General features: G+C 40.6%; 1 protein-coding gene across 2 annotated transcripts in view; it reads right to left on the reverse strand.

Moving 5' to 3' along the window:
- add3a (adducin 3 (gamma) a) overlaps nucleotides 1-17,442 on the reverse strand; it is a 98,340-nt gene that overhangs the window by 68,601 nt on the left and 12,297 nt on the right. For both annotated transcript variants that reach the window (XM_041035570.1, XM_041035572.1), the window contains exon 2: nucleotides 11,924-11,961. The gene's annotated coding sequence lies outside the window, so the exon portion shown is untranslated. The remainder of the gene's footprint in view (nucleotides 1-11,923; nucleotides 11,962-17,442) is intronic.

Raw genomic sequence — 17,442 nt, forward strand, 5'->3', positions numbered from 1 at the left:
CCTTTTACTCCTCCCATTCCCTCTTAGCTTCCCTTAAAATTTTTACCCACCCCCACCTTTCTTTTGAGACCAAACTCTTAATTTAAATCCCACCTCTCCTACTTATAATTACTGTTGCAAAATTTTCCAAAGTCCTTGGCAAGGCACAAAAAATGCCCCAGCTTCTTTCAACTACATCTGACAAGAGAGCCTTCCCCTTCTTCCTTCCCTCCATGGAAGGGTCTCTCCCTCCCCATTACTCCTCCAAAAGACATCCAGCACTTTCCCTGATAGCAGCTTAACAACCTCCTCATGTGAGGAATCTCCCTCCACACAAAAGAGTGTTGAGGAGGATTTGACCAAAACAAAGGAAGGAGGGAGGTGATGGTATTTTAAAAAACTGGGAAAGTTTCACAAAACATCAACGCGTGGAACATTTTGAGACCTTTTTTTTGTGATTTTGGGGTTTCAGAATACACAGGCAAAAACAAACCATGGCAGATTAACTGACAGTTAAAATACTGGCAATTGCAACTCTACAAACAATACATAAAATGTTGAGCTTTTGAGATGCTGGCAGATGGGTTTTGGGTGTCCTTTGAGAGAGCTAAGCTAGCTATGTCCCCCCGTTTCCTGTTTTTATGCAAAATGAAGCTAACTAGCTGTTGGCTCTAGCCACACACTTACCAAACAGACATGAGTGGTTTCAATCTTCTCATCTACCTCTTCGTAAGAAAGAAATATCTTCCCTTAAAGTCCAGCTCAAAAACACATACATAGCAAAATGTTAAATATTACTACTTTTTGGACATTCTGGGGAATATACGTTCTACAGCACGTGTATTTGTGCTGTTACATCGTTGTGATGAGGTCAATTTGTTAACTCCGGTGATATAAAGAGAGGCCAGGGGAATGACATTAAATTAGCATGTGAAAGGCTGACTCACTGACGGGGCTGCCCATGCAAAGTTCATCAGAGGAGGCATCTCCACAGTCCTTCCCTCCTTCCTTTCATGTCTTCTAACAAACTTTTCTGCGCTAAGCATGTGCGCTTTCACTTGAGAATAACAAAGGCCATGCTGCACATTGCAGGCTTTTATGGACATCATTCCATTAGTGGGTTTTCAACAGCTTGTAAGAAGACCGAAGCATTTTCCAAGAGGCCCCAGATTTCTCAGAACTCTGTTTGGAAGGATTAAAAAGGGCATACACATACATTTAACTTCCCCCATGTAAAAAGCAAATTGTTGGTGTGTGTAATTTATGGTCAGACAAAGCAACAAACAAATCTCAAATGAATTTTTAATTGCTGCTTCCTCGAAAATGCTTCCACTTGGAAGGTAAAAGCTTGGCTTTATTGCTGACCAGCACAGAAACAAGGCAGACAATAATTATAGGAAGCAAAAATACATCCTAGTGTCCAAAAGCAAGTGAGCCAGCTGAGTCTAAATCAATTCCGAATCAATTATTCAAGCTCAGAGAGGGGGCTCTGGGGAGACGCAGTCCAGCCAAGCAACTGTATACCCAGCTGTCAATCTCTAAGTGGAAGGGATTCCCTGCCTGCTCTGCTTGTTTGTGCGGTGAGTGTGGTTTTATGTTTATCAAAGTACGTCTAGGAGGAGAGGATCAACCCCTCGTCAGGGCTGAAAGTAGTGAATCTCCCACACTGGAAACTATTTAGTTGTGGTGTGTTCGAGCTGCACTGGAATAAACAGCAATCTCAGAATTGTCAGGAATAATTTGTGGCTGACGGCTAATGACTCATGCTTGCACAAATATATCAAACCTGCACAGTCCTGCATGGACCTCACTGGCCTTAAGACACCTCAGATGTGAACACCTCACACATGCATTTATTAAACGGCATATCACACACAGGAACCAAGACCACATCCCTCCAGCTCCCTCACACTGCGCATACCTGTCCCAGAATAAACCTCGCCCTCTGGCCTCCCGCAGCATAGCTGGATCTGGATGCCTTGTCTAACATTAGCACATATTTGAGTGAACTGTGCAGGGGCCCGGCTATCTCCACGGGTTAAAAAGGGATGTATGTCTAGATTATTTATGAGTGAGATTGCTGGCTGTAACTTTCTACAATACCTCCTTTAAGGAGATGAAGGAGGAAGATGGAGCAGTGCACTTTGAAAATGGTAGATGGTGTATGCATAGTGTAAGTTAATAAGCACTCATGCTGGTAGGTAATTATATGGTTCAAGTAGAGCAGAATGAGCTCTAAAGTCTCTGTACACACTATAGTAAAATTCAAGCATTATAAATCAACAAATCCATCTTCTCTCTCCTCTCTGGTTTGGCAAAAAAAGAAAAAACTAATTTGCGCATCAAGGCCACCAAATGGTAAGGAAGAGGACAGCGAGGGTTAAACATCCACTGTGGCATGAGAACATAAACAACAACAGCTACACTGTGTGAGGCTATAGTGGCATTTAAAATGAGAGATCTCCAAGAGAGTTAGAGGCAACAGAAAGTTGGCTTCTCAACACCACTGCTACGCCACAGTCGACAGCGTCTAAACAGACATCCATCATTTACCCTGTCAACACTTAAGACAGAGATGCAAGGCCAGTGTTTTTTTTAAGTATTTACCCTGCAGAGTGTTTTTGTCCTCGACAATCTGGACCGCAGTTTTGCATTCGGCCATGTTCATCCTGACATTTTATCCATTCCAATTTGCCATTTGTCCCATCTTGAGCCATAATAAACGATTTGTGGATATAACCAGCAGTTCTTTCCACTGTTACATGTGACAAATATGCAGCTTTCCCTAATCAAAAACAACTAAGTATACAGCCAGGAGCAGTAAAACAAAAAAAGGCCATACCCACACAACTGCAGCATCAACGAGAATAAAACAACAATACAATAGCTGTCTTATTATTTGCCTGCATGCATTCTTATGAAAGAGAACATGATGTGCCTTAAAATCAGATCAAGTGGGTACAGAAAACATAATTTTTCTGGAATCCAACTCTGTGCATGCAGAGTGAATAAACCCTTTCTACTCCCTGCAAACACCAGAGGATAGCGAAGCAACGTAACTGCTGACGCAAGCTCAAATCCCCTGAAAAACCCAGAGGAAGTGCTAGGATTCACCTGCAGTGGCCTGCTGGCCTGTGTCCAGCATGGAAAGCAAAGTGTGTTTGTGGAAGGCCTATGTCGCAGTGACTGACTGTGCTTCTGTATAGAAATATGAGGAATATGTTGTCAAACTGAACAGATGATACAGGAAGGATTTGCAGCAGGCACAATGGAGAGGATTGTGTATGTGTCTGTATAGTGGAACTGTATGTATTTATCAGGAGTCTGTAAGGTTTCTTATTTCATAACTCTGGCTGTTGCCAAAAAATGACATTGAATGAATAATGCATGAGTAAATGTCATACTTTGTAATAAATAAACCTGACAAAATGGCCCCAAGCACTTAGCCTTATAAATAATCCAGATTTATTTTTCTTGTTTATTCAAGAAAATTCGGTCGACTCATGTCCTGAGGCGACCCCCACCCTGTCCGAGTGTGGGGTGTGGAGACTCATAGCCTACGTAGGGTGGGGGGTGTGCTTTAATTCCCCATGTTGACTGTAACACCATGTGACAGAGGTAAATATAGTGTTTCAGCTAATGAGTCCATGTCTGGCACAAGGTCAGGAGGTGCTCATTATGGTCAAAATGCACACTGTGACAGGGACTTAGAACATGCTTCCAGGGTTAACTTAAATTTAATAATCCAAATTCTTAAAACGGCGACAAGGGCATGTTGTTTGAAAGTGAATTTAGATCAGTTGAACATACACTTAATAACCCTTTGCACAGAAAAACAATACACAAGTTGGCAGCAGTCATCTTCGTCTACAACAGTGAAAGTTCATCCTAATCTCCCGGTGTGGTCCAGAGGGAGCGTTTAAAACAAGAAGTAAACATCACGATATCTGGGGGGTAAGAGAGGGTGGGTGGGGGGGTCGGGCCGTGAGAGACCATCATCAACAGGAGGCCCGGCCTTTAAGCCTGCCTGACTCCAGTGGAGACAGTGAGGGAGAGATCCAGATAAACACAGCTTGCTGCCAAGCATCGTTACTTACAGCACCCACTCCACTCCACAGCACATTTCCACTGCTGGCTGCCAGATTCAGTAATAATGATATTAGATAAAAAACAACCTCTATAAAAAAAAAAAAAAAAAAATCTCTCCAGCAGAGAAAAATAAAATTAATTTGGGATGCGCTATTGGAAACAAAAGGGTTTGGACATTTTTGGAGGGGGTTTTATGCATTAGGACAGAATGAGTCATGTGTGTAAATATTTTAGAATCATCATGTGGCTCCATTGTGAATAATAACGCGTAATGGAGGATGTCAGGACCCCCTAAATTTTCAGTTTTTGGATAAACCAGAGAGTAAAATAAAGAGTGATGATGTTTGTATAGTGCACTTTTGTGACAGATATGATGTCGCTATTAATGAAATTCTCTAGAATATATTTGGACTGTCTGAGCAGAACTGGACCACAATGGAGATAGTAAATAATTTGCAGCGTTTGTGGTTATGTGCTTGGAGCTGAGTGTGTGACGTTTCTCATTTAGACCAAAGAATAAAAGAAATTTTAAGATGACTGCAAGAAGAAATAAAAAACAAATTTTAGTACATGTAAATGTGACTGAAGTTAACTTGCTGAAGCAACTCTTGAGATAATCAGCAGTAAGATGTGTCATCATAACAAGTTTCCTTTACAGCACACATCTGTAAAACGGAGGAGCAATAGAAGTGAATACAGCACTTAAAACAGCACTCATTTTATTGTTACAAGTCAGTGTTACTAAAAACCTAGTTAAGAAAAGAGGGAACACATCATATCATACTAACAATACAAATGAATTTATATAATATTCACAAAACTAATGTTCCTAGTGCTCATGTTTCTGCCCACAAACTCCCAGAAAGACAATTGTCTGGAATGATTAAGAGAGATACAGAATATAACTGAAAATGAAAGGCTTAAGATGAAAAATATATTTTTAGGTGGATTTTTCCTTTAGGACTGACCTGATCTGTCAGGTCATGTCAAACTTCAGCTGCAGAGCACTGAGCTGTAACACTCCCGTCTCCTTGTCCTCCCTTTACTGCAAGTCCATTCTCTCTTTTGGTGTCATGAGGAGGCTCTAATGAATCAGCCTATTGAGCTGGGCAGAACTGTGCACTGGCTTTGACACGGCCAAAGTGTGTGTGTGTGTTGTGGTCCAACTTTCCCAGCCTCCCAGTATACAAAGCTGTCGTTTGTGGCCTCTCAGCACTACAAGGGCCCCACAGGCCACCAGAGCTGAAAATGAACGTGTGCGAGTTAGTGTGTCTTTGACTGTGCGTGTCTATATGCTTACTCCATGAGCGATTGACTAAATATATATGAGCGTGTGTGTGTTTATGAGTAAAGAAATCAAAGAATAAGTGCATGTGTGCTGTCATATTTCTTCATATACTGTGCATTTGCGTATGTGGTCAAGTTGTGGCCACAACACCCAGCCTGCATTTCTCTTGGATGCGTCTAATGATTACGAGACACATCATGTGGCCCAGAACCAGAGTCAAACAGAAACTCAACCACAAAACCATGGCACACAGACAGACAGCCATAAAGCTAAAGATATATGACCACTGCAACAAGACCAGAGCTCTTTTCCATTTTGACACAACTATAAACAGAGGACAGCTCATCATATCAAATATGGCCATAAAACACAAACCAAATACACTACATGCGCAATCAGACTTATACACAAACACACACAAACCAAACCCCTCCTTCAACTGATCCCAGGGCTGATGAGTCACCAATGAGACAGCTGTTATTTTTCAGGGAAACACCCGATCTGATTGTAATTAAAACAGTTTATAACTACACTTAAGTATATGCCAGTCCTTGGAAAGACCCAATTTGATTAATATCAATACACCAAAAATCTGTGTCCAGGCCTGTAGTAAGAGCAGTGGCTCAGGGTGTGTACTTCAACTTTACCATATTCATCTCTGTCTAACCACACTGTTTTCTTTCTTCTAGTGACTCAACCAAAGTAAACGATCTAATAATAATCATATCTAAATTAAAACAGAGACACCAGTTTTATTTATTTTATATGCAAACACTTACGATCAGTAAATTTGACACAACAGGTGGGATTAACAAGAATAAACTTGTAATAATATGCTGGAGGCCTGGGCTGAACATCATTACACCATTATCCATGTCAGATGTGCCCAGCCTTTTAAGATTTACACCAAAGACTCTCCCTGAAAGTCCAAGAACTGCAGGCCTTTTACTGTTTCCACCCTCTATAAAATCTATCCCTTTGGCTGGATGCCTGCAGCCCTTCTTATGTTTCTGTATCACTGCGTGTACCCACCGACAGCTGCCCATCACTTCGGTAAAAAAAAAAAAATTGTATAATTCAAAACCTCCTTTGTCCTGCAGATTCCCCTCAGTAATCTCTAAACTGGAGCCAGCTTCTAGCATGTGTGTTGGCTTGTTTTTGATCGAGCAAGTGAGTGAGAGGCAAAGACTTGTCTGAATGACTGGAGAAATGAACCATTTAAATGCATCAGAAAGACACCTTTTTACACAAATTATTAGACCACATGGTCCAGAAAACTCATGGACAAGAACCAAACTGTACTGCACTGCCAATGGAAAAGGAAGAAAGATTCACATGGCAAGGTAGTACATGCAGACAAAGAGCCAGCAAACCCTGAGAAAGGCTCATTAAGTATCAGGTATGTTCAGGCCACTCTCTGTATGGAAATAAAAAGGGCTTAAATAAACTGGGGTATCCGTTTTCTCAGTGAGCATGCTTCTGTATCTAGCTGTCATGCGCTAAAACTACAAATTAAATACCGGAAAATGTATTGATATGTTTGTATACTTCCTCTATCAGCTTATATTATATTGGCTCTAAAATCATATTAGGTAATTACCACCTTTTTGTGCAGATGTGGAATTTGTATTTCATTTTCACTTGTTATACATTTATAGTAGTAAAAAAAAATGCAGACTGATAACAGTAATGGTCGATGTGTGAACAAATATGGTTTTCACGCAGACCACAATGGTCCACCACATCCCAAAATCAGGGTAATTTCCCCCATTACTGCTTCCTGATGAATTTCAAGAACTCCACTGTGAATGCAAGCCTGTCTCCTAGACACTACTTTGCAAGAGCAAATTATGTTTTCTGTTATTATGAGGAAATGTTGTTATGCTGATGTTGAACTTATCGCTGGAATGTTCACAGACGACATTTCTGTTTTCCACCGAAATATCTGATCTTGCACTACAATACTTTTTTTATGGTAATGTTTAGGCACTCACAGGGTTAAGCTTAGGGGAAAGATCATGGTCTGGTTTACTCCAGAAAAAGTTCACGGTGACTTCAGACTGTGTTTGTGTTTATTTAGATTGATCAAAAACGATGATCTTTCTCAAACCTTAACCAAAGTGCTTTCGATGCCTGAACCTAACCACAGATGGGACTCTGGGTGTGAACCTCGGCCTCTGTTGTGACAGTTGGAAGCTTTGTATCCAGTGCCACCACCTCCCGGTGACCCCACTGCTGTTATAAAATGTTGCACAAAAAATGTTTTACAATGCCACAGAAACTGTCTAAGGCACACAGCTGGTGTACGTGTGTTTATACAGGGGCAGTTATGTGGGCAGCCAGCATGTGCGGCATTTGGAGCGGCAGTGAGATAAGAGCGGCTGTGATGCCATCCAGATGAAGAGGAGACGGCAGCCAGTCAGAGTCGGTGCCAAGTCAAACCAGTGTCTCAGGTCACAGAGCTGATTAAGTGCACCTTGTACTCAACATGCGAAATCTATCTGTGGTGATGGCGGCCTGGAGCTCTGAGAAGCTGCCTTTTCACTGGGATGAGACTGGTGGCAGGTCTGAGTCTCCAGACCAGCTGGGGAATCTCGATAACAGGAAATGAAGGAGTGGAAAAACATTTTCTGAAGTGCCCTCAGGTGAATAACACGAGTTCTCGGAAGGTGGTGATGTTTAGCCACAACAGATTTATTTTCCCAACATCTTAAAATCATTAATCATCAAGCCTTTCTCATAATGTAAGAAAATAAAAAGCAGAACAAGATACTATGAAGTAAATCTCTTTTTCTTATGCTGCTATTACTAAGCTGTTATTACTGCCAGACTGGGGTGGACAATGATTAGTGGCATTTAATTATAAACTGCCAATTTGCTTCAGAACATAACAAGCCAAATTCCAAAAAAAAAAAAAAAAAAAAATCTAAATTTATGATACTGCTTTTGTCATCTGCAAAGTTCATATTCCTTCTGCAAAAACTCAATATAATGACATTACAACCAGGTACATGACACTATCAGGGCGAGACAGCTAGGACCAGGAAAGGAGGAGGAGGAGAAAAGATGAAGAACAGTCACAGAAAGAGAAACTGAGAGGGACAGAAGCTGAAGGATGAAAAAACACAGGTAGAGACAGAGAAAACAAAAGGGAAGAGAAAAAGACAAATAAAGCAAGGACTTTACAGAAAAAAGACCAATGGAAAGTTTTGACCTTAGTTTTCCTACTCCAGTTGAATGGTTTAGCAGTTGTGTGTCTTTTATATCCCTGTTCCTTTGTATTATTGGCTAGTTCTCAATTTGTCTTTACAGCTTTCCTTGTTGCGCAGACACCCTGGAAAACCCTCAGGAACCTGCTCCTCTCTTTTTTCCTACCCCTGATTCTGTCTTTGTTATCTGGTTACATGGACACCCAGACTACTTTGTGGGATACCAAGTGTTTTGCACAACTCATTTTCAATATTTCTCATTTGGTTTCAGTCTCATTAGATCGGCTTCCAGGAACAGTTAGCTGACTGAAGAGAAAGAGAAAGACAGAAAGGACTTGTGATGTATTTGGGACACACTACCTCGAGCTGCTGTAATCAATGTTTTTACATTGTTAATGTAAAAACATTGATTTACTGTGTGTAATGTGAAAGGTGTCACAAACCTAAAGAATGTTCACAACTGTTTGCTGACACATTTGCCAACTTCATAAGGTGATAGTATGTCAACGTTGTGTTTACAAGAAAAAAAAATCAATTAATGCAGCTGTAAAGAACAAGAAGAGACAGAATTGCTTTATTCTCATTTGAGAATCATTATGTTTGAGTATTACCATAAAATGTCAAGATGTCAAAAGGCCAAAAAGACCTAATTTGGTTCAGCAGTGTGTATTATTCCTGAAGTCCTGCTATCAGTGCAGGATAAAGTAAATCACAGAAAGCACTATGAAACTCATTAAGGGATTACATCAACAGCTGTTAATCCACTTTCTATTGTGGTGTAATTTATAAATGGAGCATTAGGAGCTTAGCCAGATGGCTTAGCTGTCGTTTGCACTCTAAATCGCAAACATGTCCAAATCACAACGCTGTCAGCTCCAGAGGGAATCCTGAGGCAGAGTCCGTGTTGACAATTACACTGAGTCAACTTATTGGAGAGAAATGTAACAGTTTGTTAAAACAAGATTAGATTAAGTTAGAAAATCTGAAACATACCCACTGAGGCAATTTGAGATTTGTTACAAATGCAAAGAATTACAGATGTACAAATTAAGAAAAAAAACCACAGAAGTGCATGTTCAGTCTCAGATCAGGGCAGACGGTTTGTGCATATGGGGGCAAGTGCTTCATGGAGCCAATGAGGAAATGTTTAGAAATATTCATACAATTTAAAAGATCCTTCAGAACATTGTGTCTTTGGTACTGTCAGATGATAAGAGGCAGCTGATAACATGATATTTTTATTTTATTTGTAGCTGGCATCGCCCCATGTTAGCTACCTCTTTCTCTGTTCTTTGAAAAATGCATATGAGCATATGTCTCTTAAAGACATATAAAGTAGGAAATTCCTAATAAGGCTGTATGCAATATCACTAATCAACATACTCATTTAAACAGAAAGCACAGTATTATCAACCAGCACAAGCAGCAGCAGTACACACTACAGATACACACTAATCATGAGCACAACTGGAGCAGCTAAACCTGGTGAGGGTTCAAATAGTCCCATGCAGGGATAAAGTACCCAGATATGAGGACAACTGTCGTCTAGCTCAGACTGCAGCAGTACTTCAAGAGGTATTCGACACCTTATGAGACACGTCAGCAAGCACTGCAGTGTTTTTTATTCCCCCCTGACCTCGCTAGCTCTGGACCTGAGAGGTTTACCAAACTGGGACTGAGAGGACGAGAGAGATGCTCTAAAAGTATCTGACAGAGAAAGAAGGAGAGTGAGAGGGTAAGATAAAACTGAGCGAGGGCAGACAAAGAGACACAAAGGTTGTAAAAGAGAACGGATAAACAGAGACAACTGTCCTCAATATGCACTCTTGTGTCCCTTACAGCACATTTGGCATCTAACTGACATCTAACATCTAACAAAATTACAGAGCCAAAGCAAAATGCCACAAACACAGGTGAAAATCGTTTACTTGTCACCTATTAGAACAAAGGTCAGAAAGATCAACCTGCCATTTTTTGTTATGATTCTCATCAAGTAAGAGGAAAAATAAACCATCAGATTTTTTCCCACCCAAGTATCTTTAAATATGCTGTTTTGAATTAGAGAATCTAAATCTAAGTAGAAAACAGACCTCATAAAATTTGTGCTGGCAGCCACATCTGTATAAACATTGGTTTATTTTAATTCATTTAAGTAATTTCACAACAATTCAAGGATTCAAATGTGTCCTTGGCCTTGACTGTACCACACTGTGCTTCTCTTACGCCCATGTACTGTATGTCTGTTGAAGCTGCAGAACATTCATTTGTAGTACATTAGAAATCTGACAAGTGAATGTCTTTCTTTTTGTCTGTAAACATTATCTCACCAACACCACAGACCAAAAACAACTAGCTCAACACAAGAATCTACTTCTGGTTTGCTTCAGCATCTTCATGAAAAAGTACTTCATTTGTATTTCCATTTTTTGTGACATTTGCAAAGTTCGTTAAACCTTTTCTTGACAGCTTGAAGTGAACCCACCGACACTACAGAGACACACAGGGAAAAAGATAAGAGAAGCCAGGCAGAGACAGTCAAGCAGAGGGGTTATTAAGAGGGGAAAGCGTGAATAAATCAGACCTACACAATGAGACCTGGTAAACCAAAAAATGCAAGAGCTCTACATAAAGCAGGAACTGCCTTACCTCAGCTGAGTTTGTATTTTTTTTAAAAAAAGGAGAGCGCCATTTATCAAAAAGTGGAAATGGAGCATGGCAGCTGTGGCCTGTGCAGCCATGTGCAGCAAAAGCTATTGAATTCTCAAATCCCGAAGGGCTGATAGGGTAATACACAGGTGTTCTCCCATAATAAAGATAGGACCTTTGACTTACAGCAAGGCTGAGTAGACAAAGGTGTAAGTGTTAAGATTTACTTCAGCCACCAAAAGTGGTAGTAAAGTACAACAAACTTTTATATACAGTACACACACACACACACACACATATATGAGAGAAAGAGTGAGGGAGAAAGGCCTGTCACTATTTCCTTCATGGGATAACTTCCAGCACAGTAAAAAGTCTGGCCAGAAGCAGTTTGTAAGCTTACCACTGACCAAAGCCATGTCATTTATTCAAGGCCCTCCAAAAATTGCTCACTAATACACTCCATGTACCTTCTGAGTCCTTGAAAAACAAAAAGACCAGAGAGGAGGGTGGAGGCATTTGGTTGACAGACAAAAACTTTCCACTTCAGTCAACACTACTTCAGACTTTTTTTTTCACTTTATTTCCCATCAGCTATGAGTGTTATGGCATAAAATAATACTCCAAACAGTGTTGTGCTATTGATGCAATCAACAGGTGTTTTAAAAGCTTGAGCAGGAGCTGAAATGGTGCGTGTTGATGTAGAAAGACTTACCTCTCGGGAGACTGCTTAAGTTGATGATGTCTCGCCAACTAGGACAAAAAACAGACACAAACGCATTATTACTTTCTGGATCCAAGTCTTCTGGGGCCTGATACAGGTAACAGTAAAACTCTGGGCCTCTGATATTATGTGTCTGAGGTGAAGAAACCTCTCACAATTAGAAGCAGACATAAATGTGCTTTAAATATTATTTACTCATTGTGTGTTTTTTGAAGTCTGTAATACCAGGGTACAAAGACACAAATTAGGCAGGAATGAGTGAAGTAAAAACCTGAAATGAAAGAAGACAGTTCCAACAATAAAGTCTACTTTATATTCTGAAGAATGAAGCCTTTTCATTATCCTTGAAAAACTCTGTATGCTCTGTAATTCAACATATGTGACATGCAGAAAAAAAACTAATCAAAAAGCAGATACTCAGTGTCAGCAAAGCCCTGTAAGTTTTTGTCCAACAAGTCCATGAACTTAAATGCCTATATTAGTCGTTGGTCCAAACCCTCGGGAACAATCCATGGCGGACCAGCAGCAAGCGTATTGGACCATTATCACCATCATGGTAACAATATTCCAACTTGTAAGAACGTACCAGCCGCAGTCTTACCTTGGTTGTCATGGTAACAATAATAAACACACAGTTAATGTTGTGGAACGATCACGGCTTAGTTGGATTTAGTCACAAAAACTACTTGCTTCAGTTTAGGAAAAGATTGTGGTTTGAGTTAAAATAAGTACTTCCTTAAGGTTAGAGGACCTTTGTCGCCATGGTTACAATAATAAACACACGATTAAGGTTGTGGAAAGGTCACGGACAAAAGGAACTACACTGATTGTCAGATTCGCACAGGAAGTGAACACCATGAGAAAGTCCAGTGTATTGTCGACCCTTCCATCCACACCAACCTCCTCCTAATTCGGACTTTGTCGCTCTGTATCACCTCAATTCCTCCCTTATCCCATCAAAATTACTATGGTCACTAGAGGTTGCTTAACAATGAAACATAACCATGGGTAGTAATAAGCTGATTACGACAGACAACCTATGGGGTCATTTTTTTTTTTACAGTAGGGCAGTCTCCTCTTTTCTTTCAGGCAACTAATATAGATTTATGTTACTTTTACATCCCATGCTGGAGGTGTCCTTTTTTTTGCTCACGGGCCAAAATACAAACCAGCAGCCCTTTTTTGAGATACAGCAAACTTCCTTACAAAGGAAATGTTAAATGCCTTCTTCCCCTCCTATGTGCCATTTTCAGGAGGAAAGTCTCTGTAGAGACAAACAGACACATCGTTCAAGTTTTGCATTTATTTTCATTACAAAGTCCCTACGGCATCTCTGGATCTGGTTCTACCTATTATTATTTTTATATTATTATTATTATTATTATTATTATAATTACTACCTATTTGCATGTGTTTGTGTTTGCACTGCTGAATTCTCTAGGCCTCTACATGTGTGTTTTTGGTCATAGTGGTCAGAAGTTTCCACTACGGAGAGGGAGCTGTGCCTCGGTACTGTACTGGTGGCAACACAGAGCAGCAGGCGGTCTGCCCTTGATAGCAATCTATGTCATCTGCACAAACACCAACTGTGTCAACACCAGGGAGCACGGCTCACCGTAGGAGAACACGAGGGCTATTGATAGCATGTGAGATGTGTTATTGCTGAGGGTGCTACGCCTGCATTCCGTTATAATGATAATTGGCTAGTGGGAATTTTGGGACTGGCCCAAAATAACACATCAAAAATATTCCAAATTTATGTCCAAAAGAATTATGGAACAATTTGCTAAGAAAACAACTTCCATAACCATAAACATTAGGGCTGGGTTATGCTCAGTCAGAACTAGTTTGTAAAAGATGCTGTCCAACATCAGAAATCAAAAGTATTCATAGCGGACTCACTGGAAGGTGGGATGAAAAGCTGGGGATAGACATGAAATGATTTAAATATGGGGATAGCAATCACGTTTCAGAAGGTCTCTCCTGGGTTACAACGTGGTGAGGGCCGACCATCTGACAAGCAGTTCTGACGGAGTCCACATTCTTTCACAGCTCAGAAACATGTAAAAAGCAAAACGAAGCTAGCGGATCACTCCGCTCATTGGTTAAAGCCTGACACAGAAAGCCAGCTATGAATTTTAGTGTCAACACAAAGGTGGACTACACATTCTACTCAGATCTCAGCTTGGATATCTATTCACCCACAGCCTATTTAAACCTAGGTTCCTGTAACCAGATATACAGTATCGAGACTGTGCCTTGATCAAGTTGTTATGGAGAGACATCAGAGTCTCAGTTTCGGATGTCTCTCAGCTGACCACTTGTGGGCTGGCTGGGGTTAAAGAGGTATCAGATTATCACAGGGTTTGACAGTTCGATCCCTGGCTCCCCATGTCCACATGCTGCGTCCATGAAATGTCCTTGTGGAAGAAACTATAGCACACAGCACCTTATGGGGTGATTTGAATGCTTCAAATTCTAGCTCCTGAGCTACAAAAAACCACAGCAAGGGCTATGGCAGCCTGGACATTAGTCTCATGACTGGGCTCACTCTCAGCCGCAATAATATCTTGAACCAGAGCGATTGGAACAACCAGAATGAACTGCGCTTCAAGTCACTAGCTAACTCGGGCACTGCACTTGACACACTAATTAATTTTTCTTTGGGCAAGATGCAGAGAGACAAGGAAAACCAGCACAGTTACATAACAACCTTTTCTGCTGACTGCTGTGGTGGACTCTGTGATTTGGTGGATGTGACTTTTCCAGCCAGACAGCATGGCCCCCTTTGGTCTCATTACATAAAATCTAGACAAAGTGTTATTTCTAACTAATTACTCTAGCCTTACTAGGGGAGGTGAGGTCTCTTCTAATGGAAGGACACCTCCAGGTCTTAAACTTTTGGCTTGAACCAAGCTCTAAGAGACACCATTTAAAAAAAAAAAGTCCTTGGACGAGATCAGAGTTGACTTAGCTTGTTTTGCCACAGTTACACAACAATACCAACGTCTCATTAGTCTGATTCTGTCAGATGGGTTTAGAGAGACGGTGTAGGGGCTGCAGTGTCCAGTCTGTTTAAGCCTGTCATTCTCTGATGGCGTGATGGTTGGAGATTCACTTCATTCAGAGGTAATGAAGGGGATGATAGGTGATCCTTTCAATGCTGCTGAGATGATTTGTCTACCTTGTGACTGAATTTAATGAGGATAAGTGAGTGAAATGAGAAGGTTAAGACATGGGGGAAGGCAAAGCTAACATCAGAGCAGAGGTCAAACTTTGAACTGAGGCAAAACAATCTAGTTGAGCCTAAAGCAAAATCAGGCATGTGTTAGAATTTGTTTAGCTTTACATCAGCCTCAGAGCAGATGTTAGATAAGACAGACTGTCAGGACTGTGCTCATTCAACAGGAAATATCAGCAGATGACATTTTCTGAAATGTTTGGGCGTGAAAGTCAACCCATTTCTCTTAGAGAAGTGATCAGAGTCGGTAAGACTGTGAATGTGGAATTTCCCGAATTTGATGTTGTGTTACCGAGATATAGATCATGTATTGCCATTCAGCATAAAAATAACTGCTCAACAGTCCACATAATCACAGACATGAACACAAATGGAAATCAAATTTCAGCGATGGCACACATACAGGGGTGGATATGAGTACAATATGATCCAGTCCAGTGCAAGTGCTCTACAATTAACACAACTGTCGCAACTATCTTTGTGGCACAATTGTGACACAACACTTTCTAAGTTGTACATGGTTTATGGAGCTGTTGAAATAAAGTGTATTACACAATAAGGTGTGCCAGTTACAGTCCCCACCTCTCTTAAAATGGACAAAATGGCAAAAACTTGATGTGTACCACAAACCGTGGCCTCAGAAACTCCTACAGAGTTCAATCACCAACTTTTTGATACTGTTTGTACTTTCTTTCTCTTACTGAAACCTCAGAGGCATCATGAATAGAAAGACACTTAAAGATTTGAAAATATTAAAACTTTCTGTGATTGCCTGGATTTATTTGTAGCCGTTAGAATTTGAACTAGTCTACTTGTCGATTTAAGAGATTAAAAACATGTACCCCAAAGCACTGAAAGACACAATACTATCTGTGATGAGGTTTGCATTTACATGTCCTTTCTCTGGCTTTTTGACTGCTTCATCATCTCTTTTTCTTCTCCACGTTATCCTACAAACTCACTATGGATTTTCCCCTTCTTTTTTCCTGTGCTTGGTACAGTACAATTAAAGACTTAAACCCAAGCTTATGTCCCTTCATATCTACTCCCAAAGTTAAAAAAGAAAAAAATAAAGTAAGCAGCACTACTAACAATCTCATTTTACAAGTGGAACCCCACCCATAAACACACACAAAAGCCATTTACAGTGCTGTAACTCCTATCCAGATATTTTTCCACAGTATAACAGTCGGATATACTCATACAGCTTTGGAGAGTTTGCTGGGGGCCTCAGCAACAGCTAATGTTGTGCTGGACTAAACCTTTTTATCAGTGTAAATGGGTCTAGACCACAGCACCCCTTAATGTGAAACACAATACAGCTTCTATTGATCACATCCCATCTGTTTGTTTACATTCATAATACAAGACAAGCATTCAACAGTTGAGGGTTAGATGTTAACTGTTGTGTGTCGTGCTTGTGCTTGTGAGACTTCTGCTTCTCCCTCTCAGGTTGATGTGTGTTCACTTCTGGCAGCAGGCCACTCTCTACACAGCCTTTCTGAACAGATCACCCAGACAGCTGTATTAACAGGAAGAGAGCCTCGCTGAAGGATGAGTTCAGGCAGAGTACATGACACAACTAGCCTGGATACAGACCCGTTAAACACTCAGTTTTGTTTTCCTTTGTTTTTATTAATGATAACAACTGAAAAATGTGATACACTATTACTCCCAACAGGCAAACACTCCTCTTCAGGGAGGTCAGTGGTCAGGCTCAGCCGTACGAAAGCGACTCTGAGCTGATACAGAGTTAGGGTCTTCCTCAAAGAAACTCTAGATGGGTTGGTTTTCGATTAGCCATGTAGCCGACCACACTGCCAAAAATGGTTGTAAAGTACTGTAACTGTTACTGTAAGTGCTTTTTAATGTTTTACATTCCTATAAAGTCACTAACTTAAGATGTATCAGAGAAAAAAAAAAGAGTAAGATTATCCTGCAACTGTCTGAACTGGTCAATCCAAGCAGCTGAATAAGACCAATGTTAGTTTTAGTCAGCTTAATGTTTCTTTAAACATGGACCACTAGTATCCAAACCACAAACTGGCAGGTCTAGGCAGCGTAAACTTGAGCTTCTCAGGGAGAAACCAGTGCCAGTCCCCAGAACCATGAAATGCAAAATCATCATATGACTGAAGATCAGTTTTACTGAAAATCACAGTAAGCAATTTACAGCACTGGGCCCAAGCTATGATAAGTCACCCTCAAGTAAAACTGCGGCTATAATACCCAGGCATATCTGTACACACATGCCCTTTTTTCTTTTTAA

The sequence above is a fragment of the Toxotes jaculatrix genome, chromosome 4 (assembly GCF_017976425.1).
Source record: "Toxotes jaculatrix isolate fToxJac2 chromosome 4, fToxJac2.pri, whole genome shotgun sequence".
NCBI lineage: Eukaryota > Metazoa > Chordata > Actinopteri > Toxotidae > Toxotes > Toxotes jaculatrix.